Here is an 8,303-nt window from a genome sequence, read left to right on the forward strand (position 1 = left end):
GGCTGAGGGATGAGAATCACTTGAACCCGGGAGGCAGAGGTTGCAGAGAGCCGAGATGGCTCCACCGCACTCCAGCCTGGGCAATAGAGCAAGACTCCATCTCATAAATAAATAAATAAATAAATAAATAAATAAATAAATAAATAAATAAAGTGAGAGTCTAAATCCCCTCCCTTTGAATATGGGCTGACCTTGGCTACTGGATTCTAATGGCATGATGCTGCCTGTCTTCCTAGGCCAAGTCATAAGAGGCCCTTTGGCTTCCACCGAGCTCTCTTAGCTGGGAGCCCTAAGCCAACATGTAGGAGGCCAGCTACCCTGCAACAAGATACTAGAGAGCCCTCATAGTCGTAGGAAATGATGTCTGCCCAATGCTGGCCCGATAGGACCAGCTGTTCCAGCCCCAGCTATCAGGGTCTGCCCGGCCTGGGCCTCAGACAGGTGAGAAAGCCTCCAGATTGTCCCACCCCACTTGGGGCCACCTCAGCCAACACAGTGCAGAGGTGGATGGAGCAGAGAAGAGCTTTCTCACAGAGCCTGCCAAATTGCAGATTCATAAGCAAAATGAATGTTGGTGCTGTTTTATGCCATGAGGTTTGGGGGTGGTTTGTAATGCAGTAGTAGATAAATGGAACAGTGAACATATTACTTATGTATTTGAATTTGTTTCAATTTAATTTAAAAAGCATCAGATTTAAATAAAATGAATTTAAACTACATAAATGTCTCTTGCAAACCAATTGGTAAGTTGGATGGTTTTCATTCTCATGGTTTGCATCTTGCCTCTATAAAGCTATTAAAGGTGCAAAAATGTTTTCACCTGAATACTGATAAAAGCTTGGAGTTGGGGGGTGGTCAGTGAGGTGGAGTGAGGGGGAATATAGTTCTGTCGGAGGGCTCTCTACCCAGAAGGCAAGGGCGGGAAGGAGAAAGGTAGCTGGGGCTACATACCATGAAGGGGCAGGTTTCCAACCTAGAAAATTAAAGACAAACCTGGTCAGCAGGTCCTTGGAATAAAACCCAGAATGTGGAGGAGTTAAGTGAGTGATTGATACATCACCTGAGATGGGGTTTCAGGAGGCTTGAGAAGGGAAGGAAGTTATATGGCCTAAGACCAGGACCCCTGAGGAGCTAAAGGTATTCATTAAGCGCAGGTGGCTCCTGCCTGTAATCCCAGCACTTTGGGAGGCCAAGGCAGGTGGATCACCTGAGGTCAGGAGTTCGAGACCAGCCTGACCAATATGGTGAAACCCCCCACCTCTACTAAAAATACAAAAATTAGCCAGGCATGGTGGTGGGCGCCTGTAATCCCAGCTACTCAGGAGGCTGAGACAGGAGAATCGCTTGAACCCGGGTGACAGAGGTTGCAGTGAGCCAAGATCGTGCCACTGCACTCCAGCCTGGGTGACAGAGCAAGACTCTGTCTCATAAAAAAGCAAAGAAATCCATAATGTATCCTCCCCAAGGATTCTCCACTGTCCCCTTCCTGTTTATTTCCTTCATCACCCCATCATCTCTGAAATTCCTGCTTGTTTGCACCTGCTTGATATCTGTCTCTCTGTATTTGTCAGGACAGGCTAAGTGCTGCAACAAACACCCCAAAATTTAGGGCCTCAACTCAAGACTAGTATGTTTCTGCTGCTTGCAACAGTTCAGTGCCACTATTTGGTGAACAGACTTCCTCCTGCTGTTTCGGGTCCTGGGCCCCTCCCGCCTCCAGGCTCTGCCCTTCTTGCACCCAGAGGCTTCTCTCACCAGCCAGGGAAGAAGACGAAAAGAGATCATCTCATGGGGGAGGGCTTTATGGGCCAGCCCTGCAAGTGGGGCACATCCATCAGGCGGAACTCAGTCACATGGCCACCCTCACTGCAAGGGAAGCTAGAAATGTCGCCCAGCTGGGGGCTCAGGAGAAAAAGAGGAGGAGCCATGTCTGCCTACTCTCCCAGTATCAGATCCCAGGGTGCTAGCTCTCATCCACCTTATTGTCCGTGTCTGGCACTGTAACTGGCATATAATGGGTCTTCAGCAAATGCAGAGTCTATGAGTAAATGAATGGTGCTCAGGCTGGGTCCTGGGAACCAGGCCAGGTGGGCACTTTCCTAGTACATGCTGGGGGGCGGGGCGGGGATAGAGGGAGGGATGCAGTCACTCCCAGTTCTCAGATCAGGAAACCGAGGCTCTGAGAGTGAAGCCACATGCACAAGGCCACGCAGCTTGTCAGTGCCAGTTCTCAAATGCAGGAAGCCTCTGCCACCAAATGTCTGTTCTCTCCACTCCCCTGGCTGCCTCTCTAACACGCACACTGACTGGACTCAGGGTCTGGTTATCTTCAAGGCTGCTCTCCTTTCTAACAACCAATGAACCATGTTTGACAAGCTGCAGGTGGCTTGAGGCGGCGGCTGTATCTCTCTCTCATCCCTACATGCCCTGTGGCTACCAGCACAGCCCTTGAACACAGTAGGTGCTCAAACCATGTTTGGGGGATTAATTTGTTCACACAGGCTCAGGCTTCATGCTTTGCTGCTTGCACAGTATGGGGGTCACTTACAACTTATAAAAGAGATCGAGGGGATATTTATTATACGGCCCCTCCCTGTGCAGAGTCGAAGCTGTCTCTGCAGCGAGACCATTGTCCTCCCTGAAACTTGCTCCCGAAGCAGGGACTGGGGCTGCGTCATGTGGGGGTCAAGACCACAGGTGTCACCTGGCCCCCATCAGGATTAGACTGTGGATCCCTGCCACATACAGAGACTGACCTTCCTTGCCCCCAGCTAGTCAGTCCCAGGAAAGAGAGTCGATGGAAGTGGCAGTGTGGCTCTGTCCGCGGTGCTGAACTATCCTCTAACTCCCTCACCTCCTTCTGTAACCCAGCAGCAACTTATGACCTCCTGGGTGGGGGGCAGGTAAAAATACAGATTCCCTGGCCCTTTCTTTAAAGATTTGGGTTCTGAGGGTCTAATATGGAGCCCTGGGATCTGTTTTAACCAACTATCCTAACTGCTTATGATTCTATCCAGCCATTTTGGTACTGGACTGAGTTTGAACACTGACCTCAATAATCAGCTGGTCTTCATGGAGTGCCTGCTATGTACTCAGCACTGTGCCAGATACTGTAAGGCACAGAGCTGCATCAGGCAGGGTAGACGTGGGGAGGGAGGGAGAGAGGCAGCCCCTTCTGCTTTGTGTAGACACAGCACCAGGCACATACCTGGCCTTTATCCTGCAAGATGAGATACATAGGCATGTGAGAACGGTAGTTATCATAACCATAACCAGCATCTGTATCTTTCCTTGGAGTCTCCACGGCCCTATCTGCAAGGCACAGTATGACACATTCTGCTCCTTCAGATCTCGTGGCCTAGGACCCAGACACAACGCCACTTCACACATCAATGTGCCTGATTCCTGCCGCCCTGAACCCCCCAGAATGTAGTCCTCCCTCCCTGCACCATACGGTTGCTGATTATCATTGTTTACATGATGTGCTATGTTTTCTTTTTTTTTTTTTTTTTTTTTGAGATGGAGTCTCACTCTGTTGCCTGGGCTGGAGTGCAGTGGCGTGATCTCTGCTCACTGCAATCTCCACCTCCCGGGTTCAAGCGATTCTTCTGCCTCAGCTCCCTGAGTAGCTTGGATTACAGGCATGTGCCATCACTCCCAGCTAATTTTTGTATTTTTAGAAGAGATGGGGTGTCACCATATTGGCCAGGCTGGTCTCGAACTCCTGACCTTGTGATCTGCCCGCTTTGGCCTCCCAAAGTGCTGGGATTACAGGTGTGAGCCACCGCGCGGCCGCTATGTTTTCAATCATGTCCCAACTGGGATTGGGACTCCCTATTGAGGGCAGGGCTTGCACCTGATTGTCCCATGTAGCATCTGACACAGGGACCCATCCCATCCCCACTTCCACCTCCCTGACCCCTGCTAGAGGAGGCGAGCAATTATTGGAGGATGAGTAGGGAGAGGAATGTGCCCAGGGGATGTGCTCCTGGGTTACACAGCAGCTGAGACAAGTGCTCAGAACCCAAAGAAATCAGGGTGGGCCTCTGGGAAAGCAGGCAACAGGCCAAATGCAAATCAGGCAGGAGCCAGAGTTGAGTCAAGGCCTGGCTTTCCTTTCTCCGGGTGTTTGGGGCTAACAGGAAGTGGGGCCAGGACAGCTGTGCCTGGTAAAAACAGATGTTCTCTGGGCCTGAATGTGGGGCATGGAGGAGGGGGGAACTGGAAGGAGAGGGCCACAGCCAGAGAAATGAAATATGCACAGACCGACTTTTATTTATTCCATTTTACTTTTATTATGGAAAGTCTCAAACCCCTACAGAAGTAGAGGGACTGGTATGAGGCACTCCCATGCACCCATCACCCAGCTCTAACTGCCATACCCACTTTGCCATTCTCATTCCATTCCTCCCTCAAGCCCCTTTTTAACAAAAATGTCAGACATCAGATCATTTCACCCATGAATATTTCAGAATGTATCTCTCACACACTAGCACATTTCTAAAAATAAGCCCAACATCATCACCATACCTAATAAAATGAACCATTCCTTAAGATCCTCTAATATGCAGGCCATCTTCAAATTTTCTCGTTTTCCTGAAAAATGCCTTTTTAGGGTTCGTCTGCTTGAATAAAGATCTAAACAAGGTCTTGTTTCCCAGGCTGGAATGTAGCAGCGTGATCTCGGCTCACTGCAACCTTTGCCTCTGGGTTCAAGCAATTCTCCTGCCTCAGCCTCCCAAGTAGCTGGGATTACAGGTGCCCACCACCACACCTGGCTAATTTCTGTATTTTCAGTAGAGACAGGGTTTCTCCATGTTGGCCAGGCTGGTCTGGAACTCCTGACCTCAGGTGATCGGCCCACCTTGGCCTCCCAAAGTGCTGGGATTACAGGTGTGAGCCATGGCACCTGACCCATACATTGCATTTTGGTGCTTTATCCCTTAAATCTATTTTCCTCTCTAACAGTCTTTTCTCTCTTCCTTTTTATGCCCTTTTACTTGTTGAGGAAACCAGGCCCTTCGTCATGTGAGACTGTCCTCATTGTTGATGTGGCAGACCGAACCCTCGTGGTGTCATTTAACATGTTGCACTGTCCTCCTGCTTCCTGTAGACTGGTGTTTAGGTCCAGAGGGTTGAGGTGATGTAGGGTCAATCATTCTAGCAAGCGGACTTCCTGGGAAGTGCTGTGTCCTTCCTATGGGATCACATCTGGAGCATACTAAGAACGCTTTCTGGGCGATACTAAGAAGGCTTGGTGCGTTCTGGTATTGCCAGCCTGATCCCTCCATTAGGAAGCCGCACTGCATTGCCTCAGTTATTTCAGTACCTTCCACAGCATCTTAAAACACTGACAGAGCTGGAAGAGATCTGAGAAGTCCGTTCACTTATGTTTCTGTTCGTTCCTCAAATATTTGTTGAGGATCTACTATGCCAGGTCATGAGCTACAGGGAACAGAACCAAGGGGATCCCTGACCGTGGAGCTCACAGCCAGGTGGGAGTAGACAACAAATACCTGGAAGGCAGGTCTGCAAGGGTGACGGGTTATGAGTGACTATAACAGGAGGTGATTGATGACCACCAGGTGGCTGCTGTGTGATGGGAGTGGGGAGCCTCCCTAAGAGGTGGGACATGGGAGCTTGACAAGAACAAGCCAGCTGTGCAGGAGTGAGGGTTGCAATACAAGGAGAGGCAAGAACTGGTGCTGGCAGAGAACGTGGCACCTGCCACAGCAAGCAAGGAGGCCATTGTGCCAGGAGCCAGTGAGCAGTGGAGAGAGGACTACAGGAGCAGCGAGGAGGCTGCTGTGATAACAGCCAAGGTAGGGAGTGGAGGTGATGGCCAGCCCAGTACCCCAACCTCTTACTGCTGATAACGTGAGCTCAGCAAGGACAGAGAGGTGCTACTTACTGAACAACTACCCCGCATCAGGAGCTTTCTATGCAGCATCTCAAAGCCTCACAGCCTGCTGCATAGGAGCCACTGTGCCCATTTTACAGATGAGAGGCCAGTGAACAGTGAAGCCACCTGCCTAAGGGCATAGAGCCACAGGTGGGCAGCAGGGTGGAGCCCAGGCCTGAGGAGGTTGTCCAACTCTTCAAAGTTGTCCCGCAGCGAGATGACCACTGCAGAGCCAGGCTGCCTCCAACCTTGGCTCTGGCACCGAGAAGACCTGTGACCTGGCCCAAGGACCTTCTCCCCTTCTGTGCCTCAGTTTCCCAATCTGTAAAACGGGAATAACGATTGTACCTACTTCAAATATGTGGGAATGAAATGAATTAATTTATATCAAGTACTTAGAACAGTGCCTGACCCCCAACATGCATTTGATGGTAGATATGTATGTTTATAGTTCTGCTGGCATCAATACTTACAGAAGGGCAAAGCTGAGATGATAGGTCACCAGCCTCCCGGGGTGGAGTCCACCTCACTCACAGCAGGAGCAGGTGCATCAATTAAAAGATTGCCAGGGCCGGGCACGGTGGCGCACATCTATAATCCCAGCACTTTGGGAGGCCGAGGAGGGCGGATCACTTGAGGTCAGGAGTTTGAGACCAGCCTGGCCAACTTGGCAAAACCCTGTCTCTACTAAAAATGCAAAAATTAGCCAGGCGTGGTGGCACGTGCCTATAATCCCAGCTACTCAGGAGGCTGAAGCACAAGAATCACTTGAACCCAGGAGGCAGAAGTTGCAGTGAGCCAAGATCATGCCACTGCACTCCAGCCTTGGTGGCAAAGTGAGACTGTCTCAAAAAAGAAAAAGGTTGCTGGGAGGAGAGGAGACCTACCTTGGGCCCCTGCACACTCCTTGCTGGGGATAGGGGCTGGTTGAGGGAGCCATAGACCCCTATAGGAGATCTCCAGGTTCCTTCTGGTGTCTGCCCCAGGCCAGGGCTCCTGTTCTGGAGTCACTCTCTGTCCCTGTTATCATGGGGGCCTACCCTCAGCCACCTAGCCGAAGGATCAGTGACCACCCATGGTCCTCAAAGTATCCCATCCACATGCACCCTAAAATGGGCAGGCAGAGCTCAGGCTAAACGGGAGGAAGCTCAGCGGCAGCTATGTGCCCAAGGGGCATGGCAAGGCCAAGACTAGGTGGTCTAACCTTGCTACCCCACCCCACACTCAGCCCCTGCTTCTGGGGCCCAGATGGGTCACTTCAGCACAGGGCACAGGGAGCTTCCTAACTTCCCAGGCAGACACGCAAAGAGTTAAACTCAGACTCCCTCCTTCCTTCATCCCAATTCTGATCCTTGCTGACTCTGCTCCCCCTCCCTACCCCCAGCTATTCTGGGACAATGGAGGCAGCAGATGGCCCGAGTCCTGTTCCCTCCACCCGACCCTCAGGATCTGGGAGCAACCCGAAAATCTGCTGCCGCGTCTAAATGCGGGCCGATGAGCAGCCTTCCCTGGGTGGGGTGGGGAGGACGGCGACTGTGGATGGCACCATTCCAGCCCCACGGGGCTGCAGGGCCGGGGGCTGCCCTCACTCGACTGGCATCCCATAAACCCAGCCCTGGGCCAGCCCAGAAAGAAGCGGGGCTTTGGAGAAGCACAAGTGGCCGGTTGCACCCAACTCACTGTGTGACCACAGCACGTGGCAGTCCCTCTCTGGACCTCTCCTCCCTGGAAAACAAGGGGCTGGCTTCAGGTGCTCAGTGGTTCCAGATGTCCCCAACACAGATGTAGCCAGAAGACAGTTTCTGATTCTTCAAGGGTGGAGCCCCTAGCCCTGGCTCCCTGGATCAGGGCCCCTCTGGCCCTCGGGATCTCTCCTCCTCCTTCCCCATCTGAGAGCCCCACTGTGACCCCAACTCCGAGAGCATCACTGGGCATGACACAGACCTCCCCTCTCTAACCCTCCCCTGCCTATGTGCCACCATGCCTGAAATTTCACCATGATCACTTTCATTCATCCATCCACCTCCTTGGGATCCGAAATTCCAAGGGCATTTGCATTTATTCAGTTCCTGCCCTTGGCTGTCAAATCGCCCTTTGGCACCATTATCTGATACCTGAGGCTAAGTCCCTCAGCCCTGAGTCTCCATTCCGCCTTCCCTGATTCTCTGACCTCCCCCAACCCAGGCCCTGGGGGCAGAGAAAAGGAGGAACCACTCCACACCTCACAGCACACACGCTCACATGTATACATCATGTACACATGTGCGACACAGCCACAAAAACACACACCACAGGCCGGGCGCGGGGGCTCACGCCTGTAATCCCAGTACATTGGGAGGCCGAGGCAGGCGGATCTCAAGGTCAGGAGATCGAGACCATCCTGGCCAACATGGTAAAACCC

Source organism: Pan paniscus, chromosome 23 (genome assembly GCF_029289425.2).
Source record: "Pan paniscus chromosome 23, NHGRI_mPanPan1-v2.0_pri, whole genome shotgun sequence".
In the NCBI taxonomy this organism is placed as follows: Eukaryota; Metazoa; Chordata; class Mammalia; order Primates; family Hominidae; genus Pan; species Pan paniscus.